The sequence below is a fragment of the Antennarius striatus genome, chromosome 14 (genome assembly GCF_040054535.1).
Source record: "Antennarius striatus isolate MH-2024 chromosome 14, ASM4005453v1, whole genome shotgun sequence".
NCBI classification, from domain to species: domain Eukaryota; kingdom Metazoa; phylum Chordata; class Actinopteri; order Lophiiformes; family Antennariidae; genus Antennarius; species Antennarius striatus.
In genome coordinates this window covers 19814298-19834879 of record NC_090789.1, presented here as the reverse complement: position 1 = coordinate 19834879, position 20582 = coordinate 19814298, and the positions used below count along the sequence as shown (strand labels likewise).

The following is a 20582-nucleotide window of genomic DNA, read 5'->3' as shown; positions in this document are numbered from 1 at the left end:
GCGGCGCGCCGACGAGCATTGGAGAGAGCGAGAGAAAAAGTTTGTTTTCTTATGGTATCGCTTGGGGATTTTCGTGAGACCAAAAAAGTTTTAAGTTTTAGTCTTTTTTTCCTAAAATAAGAACTGTGGCTACACAGGCTAAAAACATTGTAACCACTCTGGAATTTACTTCGCGTATGGCGTAGTGGTGATCGGCTAGCGCATGCCCAGTCAGAGCTAGGGTTAAGGTTAGGATAGGGTTTAAGTTTGGGCTAGGGTTAAAGTTAGGGTTAAGGTGAGGATAAAGTTAGGGCTATGGTTTGGGCTAGTTAGGGCTAGCAATTAGTGACCCTTAAAACAAAGTTAGCCCTACTAGTTAATAGTAGTTAGTATCTGTAGATATTCATATTTGCGTCTCACAGGAGACATTCCTTGTTTTGCTCTCCTTTGACATGACAGACGCCCCCTCCCCCCAGACAGCGTCTCAACACCGTCCTCTGTATAAATGGTGCTCACAGGAAGCAGACACTCCATTCATCAACTGGAATCTAATTTGCAGAGTTAACAGTTTATGAAGTCCTGAACCGAACAGACAGTGTTCACTAACAGCTGCTGGGCCCAACTGGACGGCTCTGGTGGAGCGCTAGCCTAGAACGCTAGCCTAGAGCAGTAGCCCAGAGCATTAGCCTAGAACGTTAGCCTAGACCAGCGGTCCCCACCCTCTTTGTCCCCATGGACCGGTTTCATCTCAGACCATGTTTAACGGACCGTCTTCATTTACTGGATAACCGTTAACACACCAGGACAGCTGGAGTCTGGTAATAAATCAGTGGTTTTATATAAAATACAGACATCAACAAACAAACAACCGTCTTTTTCATAAATTGATAATCAATACCTCTGTAAACGAAATAATTATAAAAAATAATTATATTAAAAACTGGATTGAAGTGACTGCACTGATGAGGTTTATTTTAAATATAACGACTTACAATCAGTTCATTCACCGTAGGAGAAATACTGATCATCAATCAAAGGGTGAACAATCAATCAATAATAATAATTATAATAATGAATTAGTGGTGGGGGGCCTCTGATCTCGGGGTAACGGAGACAACGACACCTGAAGTGTGTTCAGACCTCCGGTCGACTCCAGTTTGGTTTTCTTTATGGTCACTGCAGAAAATCCCACTTCAGAGACAGGAGGTGGAAATGGAAGCAGGGATCAAGATACTTTTAGGGTCTCAGGATAATCTGGTTTGACTCTAATCCAGAACACTGGGGCAGTTGTGGGCGCTTCATTTAGGGGCAACGGCTGGTAACCTGTCACGTGACCCAGACCTGTCAAGAGGCACAGGCGCACACATTCGTCTCTGTCACTCTGTCACCCTGTCAGTGACCCTGTCAGTGACCCTGTCAGTGACCCTGTCAGTGACCCTGTCAGTGACTGTCAGTGACTGTCAGTGACCCTGTCAGTGACCCTGTCAGTGACCCTGTCAGTGACTGTAAGTGACCCTGTCAGTGACCCTGTCAGTGACCCTGTCAGTGACCCTGTCAGTGACCCTGTCAGTGACCCTGTCAGTGACTGTCAGTGACTGTCAGTGACCCTGTCAGTGACCCTGTCAGTGACCCTGTCAGTGACTGTCAGTGACCCTGTCAGTGACCCTGTCAGTGACCCTGTCAGTGACCCTGTCAGTGACTGTGACTCAGACAGAGTTAACTGGTCGTTGCCCCTCTGTCAGCAGGTTGCTGCCGTTGCTCTATTGCCCTGATCGGTTGCTGCGGTGATGGCGCTAATCTGTACATCCTGCGTTTGAGCACCCCCCCCCCCGTGTCCGGTGCCCTCTCTGAGAGGGAGGGGTGAAACACTGGAGCGCGGCCCCCTCCTCTAATTGATTTGTGATGCCGCAGCAGAGACAGTCGCCTCCATTTGCTACCAGACAACCCCCCCCCCCCCCGTAATGAGCAGCGACTGCTGCTGACCAGCCAATCAGGGTCTGTCTAGCGCCACACGTCAGTAACCCCCCCCAATCCCCCCAGCTACCAGGGACTGCCTTTACATAATATAAGAACTGTTTCAGTCACACACACACACACACACACACACACAGGCCCCTCCCTCTGTCTGCACCACCACGCCACGCCCCCGCATCAGTCCACACCCACCCCACCCTCTGCCCCCCCCCCCCGACTTAGGGCACGCTGCCAGTGCAATAAAAGACAGGAAAGAGGAGGAGACACAGAGGGGGGGTGAAGGGGGGGGGTGAAGGAGGGCGACTGCAGCGCCACCAGCGGGTGAAACGCTGTCTGTGACATCAGCCTGACCACAGACACGCCCCCCCTCTGAGGGGAGTGGTCTTCATCAGCCTGACCACGGACACGCCCCCTGGCGACGCCACGCCGGCCACATTCCAACACGAGGCAGCGTTCTGTAATCCCCCCCACCCGACTGTACAGGAGCACAAAGAAGCCCCTCCCTCGGCGCGCCCCTCCCCCACCTCCTCCTGCACTGTAAAAATAAACACACGTTACTTTAGGGGCCCCTAAACGCAGCCAGAGCGCCGTTTGTTCACCACAGCAGCCAATCAGGAGCCAGCGTGTAGGTATGGGGGGGGCACAGGGAGTGACACACCAAGAAACGGTGAAAGTGTGTTTGGTTTCTTCATCTGGTGCTGCCCTTGTTCTTTGTGTGTGTGTGTGTGTGTGTGTGTGTGTGTGTGTGTGTGTGTGTGTGTGTGTGTGTGTGTGTGTGTGTGTGTGTGTGTGTGTGTGTGTGTGGAGGGGGGAGCAGATATGGCAGCTCTCTCCTGACATAATGCCAACTCTTAATTCCTTCCTCCCATCCCCCACCACACACACACACACACACACACACACACACACACACACACACACACACACACACACACACACACACACACACACACACACACACAGAGCTGTCGATCTGATGGCTGCTGCTAAAATGTCTTCCTCAGAATGCAGGCGTCTCATCACACAAACCCATCCCCCCCCCCCCCCCCTCGGTGAGTCGTCACACACACCCTGCCCCCCCCCCCCTTCAGTGAGTATGTTTACCAAACAGGTCGGTTGTCAGCTGACCTGAAACACCAATCAGAACATTTACAACTGAACTGACGATCAGAGGCTCCGTTCACACCTGATGTCCCCCCTCCACCTCCTGCCCCCCCTCCTCCACCTCCGCCCCCCCCCCTCCTCCACCTCCTGCCCCCCCCACCTTCCTGGGCTATGTTCTCTCTCCATGCCTGGGGAGGCGTGGGGTTCTGTTGTTCAGCAGTTCAGTCATGGCTGGATGTCAGGCTGAGGTTGGGGGTCCAGATGTTTCCCATCTCCTCCAAAAACCAGTAACAGTCCATCTCCGTGTCAGATGTGTGCATCACCAGCTCCACGCTGCTCTTCAATCCAACCATCACAATGGTGGCTGGCACCGACGCCGGCAGGAGTCTGAGCCCGCTGGTAAGTCGGGCTAACATAAACCCATTCTCTGACAGGGCTAACATAAACCCATTCTCTGACCGGGCTAACATAAACCCATTCTCTGACAGGGCTAACATAAACCATTTCTCTGACCGGGCTAACATAAACCATTTCTCTGATCGGGCTAACATAAACCCATTCTCTGATCGGGCTAACATAAACCCATTCTCTGACCGGGCTAACATAAACCCATTCTCTGATCGGGCTAACATAAACCATTTCTCTGACCGGGCTAACATAAACCCATTCTCTGATTGGGCTAACATAAACCCATTCTCTGATTGGGCTAACATAAACCATTTCTCTGATCAGGCTAACATAAACCATTTCTCTGATCAGGCTAACATAAACCCGCCATCACGACTGATGCAGTTCAGGAACTGAGAATGGAGATCAGAGGACGATGGAGAAGTTTTACGATGCAACAGTTTTCATACGTTGGAGCTCACCCGTGAGCGAATACGGTGTCGATCTGAGCAAAGCATCATGGGATTGGTCGGGAACAGAAAGAAAACACCGATAAATGTCTGGAGCATCAGAGAACGTCCACCGAAGGAGATCAGTTGGTACAAAGAGCTGGCGACCAATGAGCTAACAAGCAGCTAGCAGCGGTTAGCAGGTAAAGAAAAACCAAAGACAATATCTGTGTAACGTGGAGTCATGTGACCCCAGGGTCAGGACCAGGACTCTGTCAGGACCAGGACTCTGTCAGGACCAGGACTCTGTCAGGACCAGGACTCTGTCAGGACCAGGACTCTGTCAGGACCAGGACTCTGTCAGGACCAGGACTCTGTCAGGACCAGGACTCTGTCAGGACCAGGACTCTGTCAGGACCAGGACTCTGTCAGGGCCCAGTGATGCTAAATGAAGCGCCTGATTGTGTTCGGGGAACCACGCCCGTCGTGGTGGTAGATCGTTCATGTGTTTAGTTATTTCCTGTTGAACTGAACTCGCCTCAGTCACTCAACAACATACCAAAGGATCTGCTCCAACTCTGCCCTGGACTCTTCCTGGGGGTAATAATCCTCTATGGACCAGCAGAAGGCCGGTCACACATGCAGACCGTCAGGGGAACCTGCTGACCGCTCCACTGCTGACATCACCAACAGATGCTTCAGCATCTGAACCGGACCACGGAGCAGTGGGACCAGGTGTTCTGGACCGGTGAAGGACGCCCCCATAACGCCCACACTAACATACACAGCAGCATGGCAGCACTCATGTGCATGTAGGTCAGGGTAATGGCAGCAGTGCTGAGCTGTGGGCTGAGTGTGATCAGCTCTGAGCTGGGGTCACTCAGGGTGAACGCCAGCATCACGCCGACACTCAGGAACCAGGTGCTGCTGCGCTCAGGACGTTTCATCCAGCAGCTCTTTGAAGACCACGTCTCGTTTAGATCTTCACTCAGCTCATTTTAAAACGATCTCAGCGCAGGTGCTGCTCATTCACGACTTCTCTGTAACTATCAGTTACTATCAGTGTCTTCAGAACCGCGTCGTCCAGCTGCGCTCCGTTAATCAGCACCAGTCAATCTGGTATCTTTAATTACGAAGCCCTTTGTCACCTTTCCTGTTCCTTTGACACCTGCAGCTCTATATATACTGGTTCACTAGAGGCCTGCCCACCCCCACTCCGCTGTTTTATGTAGTAAACAGAACAAAACAAAACCACAGCCCGCTCCAGGAGCACTCTGTCCAGCACTGATGGTCTTCATCAAACGACATGAACGGAGAGTCCTCATCGTCAGCGGGACACTAGAGACCCAGAACAGGCCAGGAAGAACCCGACAAGTCCAGGGATACACATCGTGTACACATGGAGAAGACTTGGAACAATGGTGAACCCCCCCAGAAGTGTCCAACCATACAAAACTGATCCAACACAACAAGCTGCAGACTTCTGTCAGCTCAGCAAAGGTCAGAGTTCATGGCTGGGCTGACATGGCATCACGGGAGACTTGAGGACAAAACCAGTCCTACAGCTGCAGCTGGTGTTCAGGAGAACATGCTAGTTATGAGTCCACAGTTGATCCGTTTGAGGACGGGAGTCTCATTCCACCTGGAATAAAGGTCACAGAGAACGCCACTAAAAACACCTGAGTCTCCTGTGGTCACACGTGGGGGAGGGGCAGGACTGCTGCTTCAGGACCAGAAAGACTCCAACTGTTCTCTGGACCTGAAAAGTCTAAAGGACAAGATCAGGTCATCCGCTCACCCAACGAGAGAGCGACTCGCAGGTGACCATCTGCAGCAAGAGTTTGGTTCCATTTGTTAAAGGTGGAATAAGTAATTGTTTTATTCACAGAGTCCAAACACACACCTGCTAGGGGGGGCTAACGCGTGTTTGGTGAGCTAACTGTGACTGTTTTCCACCACGAATGGTCTTCAGACACTTGTCCCTTAGACACACACACACACACACACACACACACAAAGTTAATAACTGTCATGTGGTGTTGCTGCGTGATCATTGTGTACAACGAGCCAATCGTGACACCCCCCTCCCCCAATGTCCACTGGCCCCAAAGGCCATCTAGTATCTACAATAAGTGGACTGAACCACTTTATAGCATGGAGGCTTCTTGTTGGCAATTTAATGAATAATTAAGTAAGGCTTACATACCAGACACATCAATTGTTTTGTTCATTAAAATGACAAATAACAGCTGCAGGGTGGCGCAGGGGGTAGAGTGTAGTGCTGTCGCCACACGGCAAGAAGGTTCTGGGTTCGGTGCCTCTTCTGGGCTTTCTCTCCAGGTTCTCCAGCTTCCTCCCACCTCCATGAACATGCAGTTCAGGTGAATTGATCAGTCCGAATTGACTGCAAGTGTGCATGTGTGCGTGTGTGTGTGTGTGTGTGTGTGAGTGTGTGTGTGTGTGAACACAGAGAACTCTTCCTTTAAACATTTCAGGTGACTGCAGGGCACAGATGATGATGATGATGATGATGATGATGGCACCAGGTTTCTGCCTTGTCTGTCCACGAGCTAACAGTCGCTACACGTATGAAGCAGTGGTTAGTGGTCCATGTCTACTGAGGCCAAACGTGACCCGTCTGAAGGTGCAGAGCTCCTGCTCTTCATTCATACAGCACTGGCTGGAATCCCTTCAGAACATTCCTAAAAGTGGACTGAACACCCCCCCACCCCAGGTTGAAAGAACAACAAACCTAGGAACCACAAGAGAAAAAAAATACAGTCGGGATGCTGTCTGCAGCCATGCCTGTCTGACAGGCGGGGCATTCCCAACAGTCCAATCACCGTTCCCAATCACAATCACTTCCCAATCACAGGAAAGCACCAGAAACACCTCCGTCTAATCACACCAACAGTCTCAGGAAAGCACCAGAAACACCTCCGTCTAATCACACCAACAGTCTCAGGAAAGCACCAGAAACACCTCCGTCTAATCACACCAACAGTCTCAGGAAAGCACCAGAAACACCTCCGTCTAATCACACCAACAGTCTCAGGAAAGCACCAGAAACACCTCCGTCTAATCACACCAACAGTCTCAGGAAAGCACCAGAAACACCTCCGTCTAATCACACCAACAGTCTCAGGAAAGCACCAGAAACACCTCCGTCTAATCACACCAACAGTCTCAGGAAAGCACCAGAACCAACACCCCCCTGGCTCCTGCTGCCACTGCTAGAAACGACGGAGATGTCCGTGAACAAAGCTCTGTCTGTGCAAACAGGAGCCAGTGGCTCAGTTAGATGATCCAGCTGACACACTGAAACACACACACACACACACACACACACACACACACACACACACACACACACACACACACACACACTGTAAATGATGTTGATGATAGCTCCGTTGGGAATACGACCAAAATTTGCATATGGCCAGTTTTTGACACTAATGAGGCCAATCAGAATGGAGCCCATAGCAACAGACTTGTAATTGGTTGTGTGGAGCTGCTCAGGAGTTGATGGTTGTGGGATGCAGATTGGGAGCCAATGGGAGTTGAGTGTTGTTTTGTTGTTAGCTGAATTGATTGGTGCCTCGACTCCACACAGAAGTCAAACCCAGGAGGACCACAGTGTGATGATTACACCCTCCACCTGCTGACTGAGATATACAACTGGTTAGGCACACACACACACACACACACACACACACACACACACACACACACACACACACACACACACACACACACACACACACACACACACACACACACACACACACCTTCCACCTAGCGATCAGACACAACGCTGCTCTTCATTAAACTAGACAACAGCTCATTGTGGGGGTTGCTATGACAACTAGTCATCTATTTTTAAGCCATGCCACTAATCAATTCCTGTTCTGCCGTCGCCTAAGGGTTGGGGGTGTGCATGCGTATGTGAGGGTGGAGGGTACTGATGGGGGAAGGGGGGCAGCAGTAGGGGCAAAGGGGAGGAAGAGGAGGGGGGGGTGATGTGCTGTCGGAGACAAAGAGCAGCAGAGGAAAGGATGGGGCTCCGAGCGGCGCCAGAGCAGCATCTCCATCACGGTGTGGACACCCCCACCACAGGAACCACGGCCACACCGCGTGGTCACCAGGTAGCCCCTCACCGGTTAACCAGGTAGCCCCTCACCGGTTAACCAGGTAGCCCCTCACCGGTTAACCAGGTAACCACTCACCACTAAACACGTCTGCTGCAGCGTGTCGACAGGTGATGGGGAGGCGCCGCTCATCAGTGACGGTCCAGATCCAGATCCAGACCAGAGAGGGAACTGGACTATGTTCCTCTGGGGGTACACAGTCCAGGTCAATGCCTTACATCTGGACTGGAAGGGGGCGTGTCCATTGGTACAGATCATTGGTAAATACTACAAGAAAACACAGATTCTCATAGCAGACAGCCACCGGGATGATGCAACGTGTGTGTAAGGGGGAACAATGTGTGTGTGTGTGTGTGTGTGTGTGTGTGTGTGTGTGTGTGTGTGTGTGTGTGTGTGTTAACTTTGGTTGGGTGTGTGTTCACCCAGCCCTTCAGCTCTGGTTTCAAAGCGGACCCCCCCTGCTGGACCGTCTGACCCACGAGGTTGGGGTTGCCTCGGCGTCAGGCGAGCTGTGGGTTGACCAGATACTACCAGATACTACCAGATACTACCAGATACTACCAGATACTACCAGTTACTACCAGATACTACCAGATACTACCAGATACTACCAGATACTACCAGTTACTACCAGATACTACCAGTTACTACCAGTTACTACCAGTTACTACCAGTTACTACCAGATACTACCAGTTACTACCAGATACTACCAGATACTACCAGTTACTACCAGATACTACCAGTTACTACCAGTTACTACCAGTTACTACCAGATACTACCAGATACTACCAGTTACTACCAGATACTACCAGTTACTACCAGTTACTACCAGTTACTACCAGATACTACCAGTTACTACCAGTTACTACTGGTAACCATAGCAAGAAGTCATCTCCAACCACCAAGAAGCCCCCCTACCCGGCCCCCCCACTGACAGATCGGGGGGCTCCTCACGCCATTGGCTGCACCACAGGTGTGAACACGTGACCTGAAGGTCCACGTGGGACCTGAACCCCGGGACAGCTGGTGTTGGGCTGGTGGAACCACAACCCCTGCAGTCTGAGGGGGCAGAACCCAAAGGGCCGGGGGTGTTTGGTGTTCCTGGGGGGGTTCTGGGGGGCATGCACCGGAGAGACCAGCAACACCAGAGGACCAGCTCCAGCCAGCTGTCGTGTCCTGTCCTACAACCACCCACCTGGAGAAACACCTGGAGGTCTGGGGGGGGGGGGGGGGGTGGAGACCCAGGTGTGACACCTGGGTCTCCACCCCCCCCCTCCCAGTATGACACCAGGCCCACAGTCCTGCTGATGGTGCAGCTGAACCCCCCCCCCCCCCACACTGTCCCGTTTGATCTCCCTCGCCCCCACCTGGAGGAACAGCCTGCTGATGTGTGACAGAGGAGGCAGTGTTGCCATGGTTACCGATTTAACGGCATACAGTATGAATGTGATGCTTATCGTACCAACAGTCGCTTATTACCGCTTTTAATAAAAACAAGATGAAGTCATTACAGTACCCCCACCACAGGAGCCCCCCCCACAACAGGAGCCCCCCCACAACAGGAGCCCCCCCCACAACAGGAGCCCCCCCACAACAGGAGCCCCCCCCACAACAGGAGCCCCCCCACAACAGAAGCCCCCCCCACAACAGGAGCCCCCCCACAACAGGAGCCCCCCCACCACAGGAGCCCCCCCACAACAGGAGCCCCCCCACAACAGGAGCCCCCCCACCACCCCCTGTGCAGATCTATACGTCACATGACTCTAACCTGTTCAATGGAGACCGTTCACACCATCAGAGGGACTGGATCAGTTTCTACTACAGTCACAGACAGGTGGGTCACGTCCCATACTGGTCCAGTTCTGGTCCCAAACTGATCCCATTCTGGTCCCAAACTGATCCCATTCTGGTCCTGTCGTCTGGGACCACAGGAAACCATGCTGGTCTGAGATCTGATGCCGTTCAGAGACTGAATGCTGGTTCCTCTCCATGAAGAGGACCAGGAACGAGGCTCCAGCGTGGAGTCCAGTGGGAACAGACGGGACCTGGGTCTGTATTGAGGCAGTACCGGGTCTGTACTGAGGCAGTACCGGGTCTGTACTGAGGCAGTACCGGGTCTGTACTGAGACAGTACCGGGTCTGTACTGAGGCAGTACCGGGTCTGTACTGAGGCAGTACCTGGTCTGTACTGAGACAGTACCGGGTCTGTACTGAGACAGTACCGGGTCTGTACTGAGACAGTACCGGGTCTGTATTGAGGCAGTACCGGGTCTGTATTGAGACAGTACCGGGTCTGTACTGAGACAGTACCAGGTCTGTACTGAGACAGTACCGGGTCGTGTGATTGGACAGACTGCCCATGTGACGCTGGACAACTGGAGGTTTTACTGTAGAAACATTTAGGGACAAACTGGTCTGGTTCAACAGAGACTCAGAGTTCATGAAGGTTCCTCCGTGTGGACGTGACTTCCTGGGGTGGTGTGACCCATCACCTGCAGACGGGGGTGGGGGGAACCTGTGAACACACCTCTGTGGTTCACTGTGTTTCTAACGGTTCTCTTCAGGACGCGACGCTAACAGTCAGAACCTGATCAACGATGGGGTTTCTTTGCTGGCTGAACGTGAAGCGTTGGCGTTACGGTTCCTCGGAGGAGTCGTGTTTCCTGTGGTTGGGGCACCGAGTCGCCCCGTCCTGCTCTGAAACGTCTCCTCTGCTCAGGAACACAACACAGTGGAAACGCGTGGAACCAGTCTGATCCGGTTTGTAACCTCAGGGTATGGAATTATCTCTTAATGCGTAGCCGTTAGTGGTCAAGACGTCACGCAGTGAGACGGGCAGAGAGAGAGACAGGGAGGGGTGAGGAGGAGGAGGAGGAGGAAGAGCAGCAGCCCGGCTGTTTTCAGAGCAGAACACTAAAATCTCTTCCTTCAGGAACTGGAACCGAGTCAAGAACTGAGTGAGAGCAGAACTTCAGACCACAGGGTGGGGCGACGCCACGAGAAGAAAAGAGCAGCGGGAACACGAGACGTTTAGTCAGAGCGACACACACACACACACACACACACACACACACACACACACACACACACACACACACACACACACACACGCCTCAAGATGGGGCCGAACGCCGCAGCCAGACGTCCACAGAAACCAGCCAATCAGAGATCAGACAGCACACACGGAAACCAGCCAATCAGAGCACATACTGCACCAACAGAAAGCAGCCACAGCCAATCAGAGAGCACACACCACATGCTAACACACAGCACCGACACGCTAACACACATCGCAGTGCATTGTGGGTGTTCCAGGGGTTAATGCATCATTGTGAAACGTGCTTTGTCTTCAGACTCCACATGATAACAGATTTGTTGGTGAGGCTCTGACACCTCTGATGGATCTCTAGACGCTAGAGGAACATAAATGAAGTCCTTCAGCTGCTGGATGCTAAGTCCATCTCTGGTCTGGAGACGATTTGCAGAAATAAACATTTAAACAAAACAAAAATACTTCATGTCTTTCTTTCTTTGTCTTTAAGTGAGTGTTCACCACCACATCCAGAACCACAGGGTCTGTTAGTCCTGCCTGGGGGGGGCCACGTTCCTTCAGCCCCTTCACCATGGAGCAGGAGGGCAGCATGAACACCAGAGAGGAAAACACCCGAACTCTACAGGCGTTGTGTACAGGCTGTGGTACACTGAGTGGTACACGAAGGACTTTATGACATCACAGATCCAGACTGCGTGGACCGTACACGTCGATCTGCACATTTCTTCCTGAATCAAGAGGAGGGCGTGACGTAGGAAACACTTCAGACAGCTGCAGGACCATCAGCCTAATCAATCACACTGATAAGGTCCATTAGCTCCTCACCCTCCTATCAGAAAGCCCCAGTACACACCTAGCAGCGTGGAGACGGCTCTTTGTTACACTGCTGCTGGCGCCCAATGGGTTAAAGGCTAATGCTAAAGGCTAACACTCCGTTTCTAAAAGCCTTTAGCTCTTGGTGTCTCTCAATCACAGGTGAGCAGAACACGTGAAGCTGGACCTCTACAGATCCCATGTAGAACCATAAGCGTGTCTCCACCACGTCATCTTAGAACCTCACAAAGGAGACTACCCATGATTCATCAGGACATCATTGGTAGAGACTTGGTAGGCAGGTGTCCTGGCAGGACACCTTGATGCAATGAGCATCAGGACGACAGTTACACCAGCTGACCAGGGTGACCTTGGGGTGACCTTGTGTAGCACCTGTGCTAACCGCAGCACAGCAGTGATGTTCACACTGATGCTCCCACACCAGCTGGAGCAGTCACTAGTGCACCAGTGCTGGCTAACGGCCCCTTCCTCCACTCTCTACCCCCCATCCATGAGACTACAGTTAGCACACCACCACCCTGCAAAATGCGTTACAACCCCACACATCAATACCAAATCACAGGTACCAGAAGTAAATATCTCCACAGCCACGTTCACACTGGACTAGTGTATCTGTCGCTCTGACACTTGTGACTGTGGTCCAATTCAGGGGATAGTCCACACCGATAAAGACTGTGTGATAATGCCACTGTGGCCCACCTCTACCTGTGGTGAAGTCCCCCCAGTGTCCAACACCTGAGTGCTGCTGGGTCTGGGGTACCACTGGCTGATTGGGACCGGCGTCTGGATGCCGGCCAGGATTCAGGTTAGGGATTAGGGTTACAGATAGAGTTAGGGTTAGGGATAGGGGTTAGGGATAAAGGTTAGGGTTAGGGTTCTATACCAGGGCCCACCTCCCCCTTCCATTGCAGCAGCCGCTTCCAGGCTTGAGGAAGCCAATCCACATCGACGGGCCAGCAGAATGACACTGAAGTTGGGATTTTTCGTCTGGCAATAAGCAAATTTTTAGTGTATTGCTCTCAATCTACCTTTATTTGTACAGCGCTTAATCACACCAGCAGACACGTCAAAGGGCTTCAACAGAGACAAACCCAACAGCATCTGTCCTTCAGTGCTCGAGGGATTTGTCATATTCAGGATTTTTTTCCCAGTTGCTCATTTGCGTTTACACGTAACTTGTTGTGAACATAATTACCAAAAAAGGTCAGGTGTGAATGCAGCCTTACCGAACTTTGTTTAGTGTGAATTATCGGTCTCCTCCAACACAAACTGACAAAAAACTACAACAAACCAACAGAACCCAAGCTCAGTTTGACACTTATTGAGGAACGCTATACACTCCAACTGACACACAGGAATGGAAAGAATTGGAGAATCTTAAAATTGAGTAAGCAACAATAGTGCACATACAATGTGTCAGGAAAGATTCTACCCCCGCTGCAACATTCTGGGCCGACCCTGTGAGCTATCCTTCTGGCATCTGCTCTCCAAAAGACAGGCGTTCTAAATACATGTCTACTTTATGCACTTTCACTAATCAGGGTTAGACATCAATATTTAGTTCACAGTTCAAAAATTCTGATTCATTGGATTGAAATTTAAATTTAGATCCAACTTATTAGTTCCTAAATGAAGTTGGTGCTTCAGGAGCAGCTCTAAACATCTCAGCCCCACAGGTTGGACGAGTCGCCAGGTCCCATCACGGAGTGGAGGAACTCTTTTTCCCTTTTGTTCTAAAAATGGCTGGTTGGCATCGTCAGGTTACACAACCGCTGGCTGGACACCTTCCCCAACAGGAAGTGGAGTTCAGTTCGCACCCCCCAGAGCAGAGCAGAGCGCCACCGCAGTCGGGTAGAGGAAAGACAATGTTTGTCGTATTCTCAACAGTGACACAGGAAATAGGTTCAACTTGACCACATTGGTTTACGCTGAAATATACTTTTTTTCACAGATGATTAGCACACTGCTAAAGCTAATAGCCAGTGGAAGTGACCAACCAACTTCAAACCTTCAGAGATGGCAGGAAAAACATCATATCTGAATGGTCCTTGGCTTTCATGTATTTAATGACTGAAGAATTTCCTTCGAGTGAAGGCGGAGCCTATTGTTGTATCTCGCATTAAAGGAGCGACACCCTGGACCGGAACAAAACGAGCTCAGACGGCCAGCTCACGCTGCAGTGTTCTCTGCAGTGGAGTGAACCACTGATGGCCCAGTGCCTCTCTGGTCCTGGACAGGGTGACGGCGCCCCCACCTCACTGTCAACACAAGAGCCCCCACCACACTGTGAACACAAGTGCCCCCCACCTCACTATCAACACAAGAACCCCCTAGCCAAGTAATGCTGGCTAAATGCTGGTACCACAGTCTTCAGGTCACTTTGTTGGGTCTGGCCTGTGTGAAGGTTTTGTGATTATAGGAAAAAACAAAACATTCATGTTTCTCCAAATAAAGAATATTTATCATAGCTGACTTTTCAGAGGAGAGACACTTTGGACGGTGACAAAAAAAAAAAAAAACCCAGCAAGAGATGGGAGATTTTCTCAAACACAACTAGAAGTCTGCCCCAGACGTTTGTGAGGAGGGACACGTCGACCCGTAAGAACATGAAACAACCTGAAAGTCTCATGATTACACGTCACAACACCAGTGCTCCAACACATGGGCTGCAGCCCCCCCACAGGAACAACATGATCCTATCTTTTGGTCTGGTTAGGGTTAGGGTGATGATGAGATGATTATCATTAATTCATTAAACAATGATTATGGTTTGTTTGTGTTGAAGTGAGCATACCCGTTAAAAGTACAGGTCTACCACCTGGAAACTGGTAAGTCTCCATTGCATCACGACTTGTTTCCTGCCCAAGTTGGCCACTATCTCCAGTCCCTCCAATCGTCTTCTTGCACAAATTTCACTGTAAGATGGTTTCAGCAGTTATAGACTTAACCCGGTTCAGGGCAGTAGCTTTTGTTTCTCTAGGCCAATCGTATAAATTTGTCATATTTTCTAATCATTTAAGGGTCAGCTCCCTCACATGCAACTAATAGTCTTAGGACTGTTGACCTTTATCTCATGGTGGTAAAAGTCTGGATTTTCAACCAATTCACTGGAACTTTTTTCACCCCTTCAAACTTTTCAGTACCTCCACTGCATTTCACCACATATCTTCTAAAAAACCTGATTCCAGTTGATCTGGACTCGACAGGTAGGCCCACATTTCAACAGTTCTATTAAGTTCATACGTGTAGAGATGGGTGGGGATATGCACAACGATGATGGAGCGATAATCAGCCTGGCACACACTGTGAAGACGCAGTCTCCTCTTCATATACATGCTGACAGTTATACAGGTGTGGTAAAAAGAGGCGGGGTTTCATAGAACCTCCTGGCACCCAAAATCAAAGACACCAAATATTTTGGTGTTTTGATTTATAAATACCTTTATTTCATTTTTCAGAGGAAACACTACCTATTACCTCAGTTTTATGAAATTAATGTTTGTGTTTGGCCAACATGCTTCCGTAACCTTTAATGAGATGCTCTGACAATCCCTGCTCTGAGTGCTAAAGATGGGCCAATAGGAGTGGAGTAGTAGACGGCGATGGACGGTCTGTTCAGGCAACCATCATGCGGATACATCAAGCAGGAAGTGAGAGGTTTTAGACTTCAGTGAAACGTCTAGACACCCCAGTCACAGACCCCATCCCCATTTATGAAGTGTGCATTACAAAGCTTAGCACCTATGCTAACTGGAGGATTAACTTGCTTCACAATGATTAGTACAAATCTAAAGAAAAAACTTTCCTTTGTTTTCCTTGGATGGAAATCTGCTAAACTGCAGCAACCAGAAGCGATGAGGGAGTGATCCCGTAGCGCTGGTAAGGGGTGTATATGCTACACTGATCTCTGTACAGATGTACATGTGTTAGAGAGTGGTTGATAAAACATCAAGTTACCAAAGGTAACAGATACCTCTGGAGGGGAATCAGCCCAATGAATTCATCCACGTCCGGACAAACATCTCTGAAGTCTTTGAGCAAAACAATATCCTCACGAATACTCATGAAACCCTGTTGGGTAGTCTGGGACAGAAACTGACAACACGACTAATCCATTGTCAGACTGCTCTGCCTCATCGTTACTGTTCTTCAGATGTGGTCAAACACACATGGGGTTTGTTCTGGAGGCAGTTGGTAATGACTGAAGTATTTGGATAAAATGGGGCAAACGAAAAACAGAGTTTCACCAAGAAAGGAAAGTCTGTTTAACCTGTAAGTCTACCAACGGTAGAGCAGCACAGCACACCTGAGGACACCCATGTAGACACTCACATAGTACATGTATTGAAAAACTATTGATCAGCAGACACATTACCATACAAAAGGTTTACCTGCACCTGGTGGTGATACAGTACTACAGGTAGGTGATGATATCAAACCTACAAATTGTCCAACTACGGTTAACAAAAGAAGATGAAAGTGCTACGCTCACAATGCAGACACCACACATTCTAGCTGGCCTAGGGTTAGCATAAGGGTTAGCATTAGCATCTGGTGGAGAACTCCTTTGAATAACTGAGGCAAATAGAGTCACAGAACCCACCCATTTAATCCCTTCACAGTGGTAGCTGACGTTAGACATGGACTGTCTCACAGATTGAGACTGTTTCTCTTCAGCTGTGTTGAAGCTCAAGTTTAGCCATCAAATGAAGCTGCATGGCAAAGCAGCTGAGCTGCAAACCCATGCAGCATGAGTTCACATCTCTCTGTGCTTGGGGAAGTGTTGTTGTATTCTTTTCATCGTCGTGCACACACACCTTAACACACTCCTGTGGTCATTGTCTGCGTCTTTGTTCAGTAACACCAGGTCTTGTGATGTGGTAGCGAGTCAGTTAATCCATGGTTACGTTTCCACTCAGACTATTTATTCTCAGGTGTTTCTGAGACTCTACGTGTTCTCAGGTTATAAACTACAGGTAACCCTGGACAACAAGAGGTTCACACCAAAATGCTGACACGACTAAGGGTTGCCTGCAGATGCTTGTGAACGCTGTGTTCATCTCCCTCCCCTGGTGACACCTTTGCCATCGAGATTCATGTTGAGTCAGTCTGTGGTGATTTTTCGTGGCTGGTAAGGTAGCCGGCCAGGGAGGAGGCGACACTCAAATCAACGTAAACTACACCAACAATGGAAGTCTTCTGAGTCCTTGAATGAAACTAGGTAAACAAAATGTGTCACATGACCTTCACCAGTCTCCAAGGTTCTGAATGTCCACACCAACAGGCAGGTGAAGTTCCTGCTGTCACCGCTTACCTGGACACAACCCACGACTTCAACCAGTCTCAGTCCTGGTGAGTCACCTGTGGGGAGTCTCTGCTTCAACACCATGACTCTAACCAGTGGTAGTAGCAGCAACAGGAACAGCACACCTTCACACACTCGTGCTGACACACGTCCATTGTGTGGCACCATGTGTTCATCATGAGGAAGAGCATGTGGACAAAGATGCTTCAGCAACGCTTCAGTGGTGTCAAACCCAGTGGGTGTGGGTGTGTGTGTGTCACGCTCCACGCCAAAGCTTTTACTTTTGGTTAGCACCATGCTAATCCATGCAGTTCAGCACTCTGCATATGAAGGTCAGGTAGGAGACGGTCTTTGTTGGACACTGTTGTGTCCTGAACTCTGTCTGGATAACCACAAATCTTCAGAACCTACCCTACCCATCATGCATCTGCACCCTGTGGGGTTCAGTCCGATTCTGTTGTCCCATGCAGCTAAAGCAGATCGACTTGCTAACTTAATGCATGTGACTCACTGGTTGGGACCAGAGACACGTGTCTCCTACAGGCTGATGTTAGCTCTGAAGCTCCAGACATGTGAGGACCACTGAGGTCCACCTGAAGACCACGCCTCATGACGTCACCAAGGCTAACTAATGAACCTTTGAAAAACTCACTGCTGGTGAGCTAATGTGGTCAGTAGCTTCAGAGACTCAACTGGTCCAGGTATCTGGTCCAGACGGCCCCTTTGGACCGGGGGGGGGGGGGGTCCAGAGCCACAGTGGGTGAAGATTCCCCTAACGGGTCAGTCAGAACGCTATCTTGATGCAGGCTAAAGGTCAACTTGATCCGTCACCATGTTCTACTGCGGGCGCTGTGACGTCCAATCAGCTCTGGTCTGTAGGAACCAGTTAGAACATCACCTCAGACCCATTGCTGACCAGGTTTACGGTCCCGAAACCAGCCAATAGCGTGACGGCAGCAAACAGCTCGTTCACGGTGCTTAAACGCATCAGGGTGGACCGCCGCGTCAATGACCTCATCACATCTCATTATCTTTGTAGTTCCACACGTCTGTGGACTACATTACCCACAACCTGCATCATTCAGCCCAGACTCACTACAGGAGGGTTCACCAGGAGATACACCAAACCACAGTCCACCAGGAGATACACCAAACCACAGTCCACCAGGAGATACACCAAACCACAGTCCACCAGGAGATACACCAAACCACAGTTCACCAGGAGATACACCAAACCACAGTCCACCAGGAGATACACAGAACCACAGTCCACCAGGAGATACACCAAACCACAGTCCACCAGGAGATACACCAAACCACAGTTCACCAGGAGATACACAGAACCACAGTCCACCAGGAGATACACCAAACCACGGTCCACCAGGAGATACACCAAACCACAGTCCACCAGGAGATACACCAAACCACAGTCCACCAGGAGATACACCAAACCACAGTTCACCAGGAGATACACCAGCTCCTGGGGGGTCACCTCCACCCGTCACCAGCAGAGAGGCAAGAGGAGCTGGAGACAGGCCCCCATCACTACAGTTCATTCATACCGACAGTCTCACCCTGTGGGGGGGCAGTCAGCTGTCACCCCCCCCCCAGGTGCTGGTTGCTCCAGTCCTCATCTGCCCTTCATTGTGATTAAACTCCTTCCTGCCCCACAAACAACACACTACAACCTCTATGCCCCCCCACCCCCGTGTTTGTGTGTGTGTGTGGGGGGGGGGTGCATCCATCCCCGTTACACACCGTTCACCGTCCAGCCACATTAAAATGGATCCACGGTCCGTGACTCACGGTGGGGGGGGGGGGTAACGCTGCAGAGTAACGGATTAAATATTGATCAGCGTTCGGTCTGTACCGTCACCCCCCCGTTAGCAGAACCGAACCGGACCGACCGGACCGGGCCCTCCCCGCGGCGCCAGGCGGCCATTAGCAGCGGAGCCGCGGCCCCCCCCCGTAATGGCTGATGCTCTCCGTGTTTCTCCCTAATTGCTGCCGCCAGCGGCCCGGCCTCCTCCCGCCTCCCCCCGCGTCGGTTCCGACGCGCCGCCGGGTCCCGGTGCCCCCCACCGGCGGCAGCCCGCCGCGTCCCCCGGTCGATGGGCCCCCGGGGGGGCCCGGATCAAACAATGAGGCGGGTTGGACCCGTTCCACGCAGCGTCCCGCACAATGGAGTCCCGTCCCCGGTAACACCCCCGGTAACACCCCCGGTGTCGGTCCTGCTCCCGACCGACGGTACCGCGACCCGCGACCCGCCGCGTCACCGCGACGGCGGAGGGACGGCTCGGGCGGCGGACGGAGGTCTGTCAGCCCGCATCCGGAGACCCGCATCCACCGACCCGCTCCATTGTCTCCGCCAACCCGCCGGCGGGGGCCCGACTCGACGACCAGCCGCCCCGCCGGGGCTCCAGCCGCCGCGGCCGCTTCGGACGCGTCGCGCCGGAGCAGGCCTCTAACCCAGCCTCGGACTCACCTGTGTGTCCTGGCCGCTCGGGGTGTACCGTCTCCGGGTTCACGGTCCGGTCCTGACGCGCTGCAGCAGATCCTCAGCACCAGTCCCCGGCACCGGCAGGCAGACTGAGCCGCTGATTGGGCCTCGGCCGACCGTCACCCCCTCCGCTCAGCCAGACCGAAAGCTGATTGGTCGGCTGCTCGATCAGTGAGGACGAGGCAGGCCGCTGATTGGCTGGTCGTTACCCCAGACAGGCCGCTGATTGGTCCTCTGCTAGTGCCGCTGGACGCACGCGGGCAGCTGATTGGTTGTTGGATTTCGCGGTGGAGACAAAGAGACACGTGATTGGCTGGTCAGGGTTGTTTGTGTCCAGAATGGAGGCCGCGTCGATCCGCTGCTCGGTCTCCACCGGAGGTCCGTCCGCCGACAGACACAACCCGTCCGGGACGGTTCGACCGGAGGAGCCGGGGGAGGAGCCGGGGTCCCCCCGGGAGTCCTCCCGGGTGTCGGTGTGACAAAGACCCGCGCAGTGTGACTTCAGTGTGAACGCGTCGTTAATCCGATTCAAGTGGATCGTATTGTCTGTCTGCGGGGACGCGATCACACCCCCCCGGGAGACAACGACGTTCCCCCCGGAGGACGGAAACACGGACCGGTGCCGGTTCCGTTCAGGCGTGGATGTGAACGCAGACGCGGCGCGTCGTTTAAATGAATCCGGTTTGTGTGTAAACGGGTCCCGGTCTGACCCCCACCGGATCAGACCGGGAGACTAACGGTTCAGGGTCACTAAACCTACTGTAGGTTTAGTGACCCTGATGTGTAGCCTACACAACAGAACTGAATCAATCACTGACAGGTTTATGGTTTAAAAAGTTCATTAT

The 20582-nt window shown here is 51.7% G+C and overlaps 1 protein-coding gene across 2 annotated transcripts in view; it reads right to left on the bottom strand.

Moving 5' to 3' along the window:
• Nucleotides 1–20582, bottom strand: part of gatad2b (GATA zinc finger domain containing 2B) — a 47257-nt gene extending 26675 nt beyond the window's left edge. For both annotated transcript variants that reach the window (XM_068332880.1, XM_068332881.1), the window contains exon 1: nt 19723–20582. The gene's annotated coding sequence lies outside the window, so the exon portion shown is untranslated. The remainder of the gene's footprint in view (nt 1–19722) is intronic.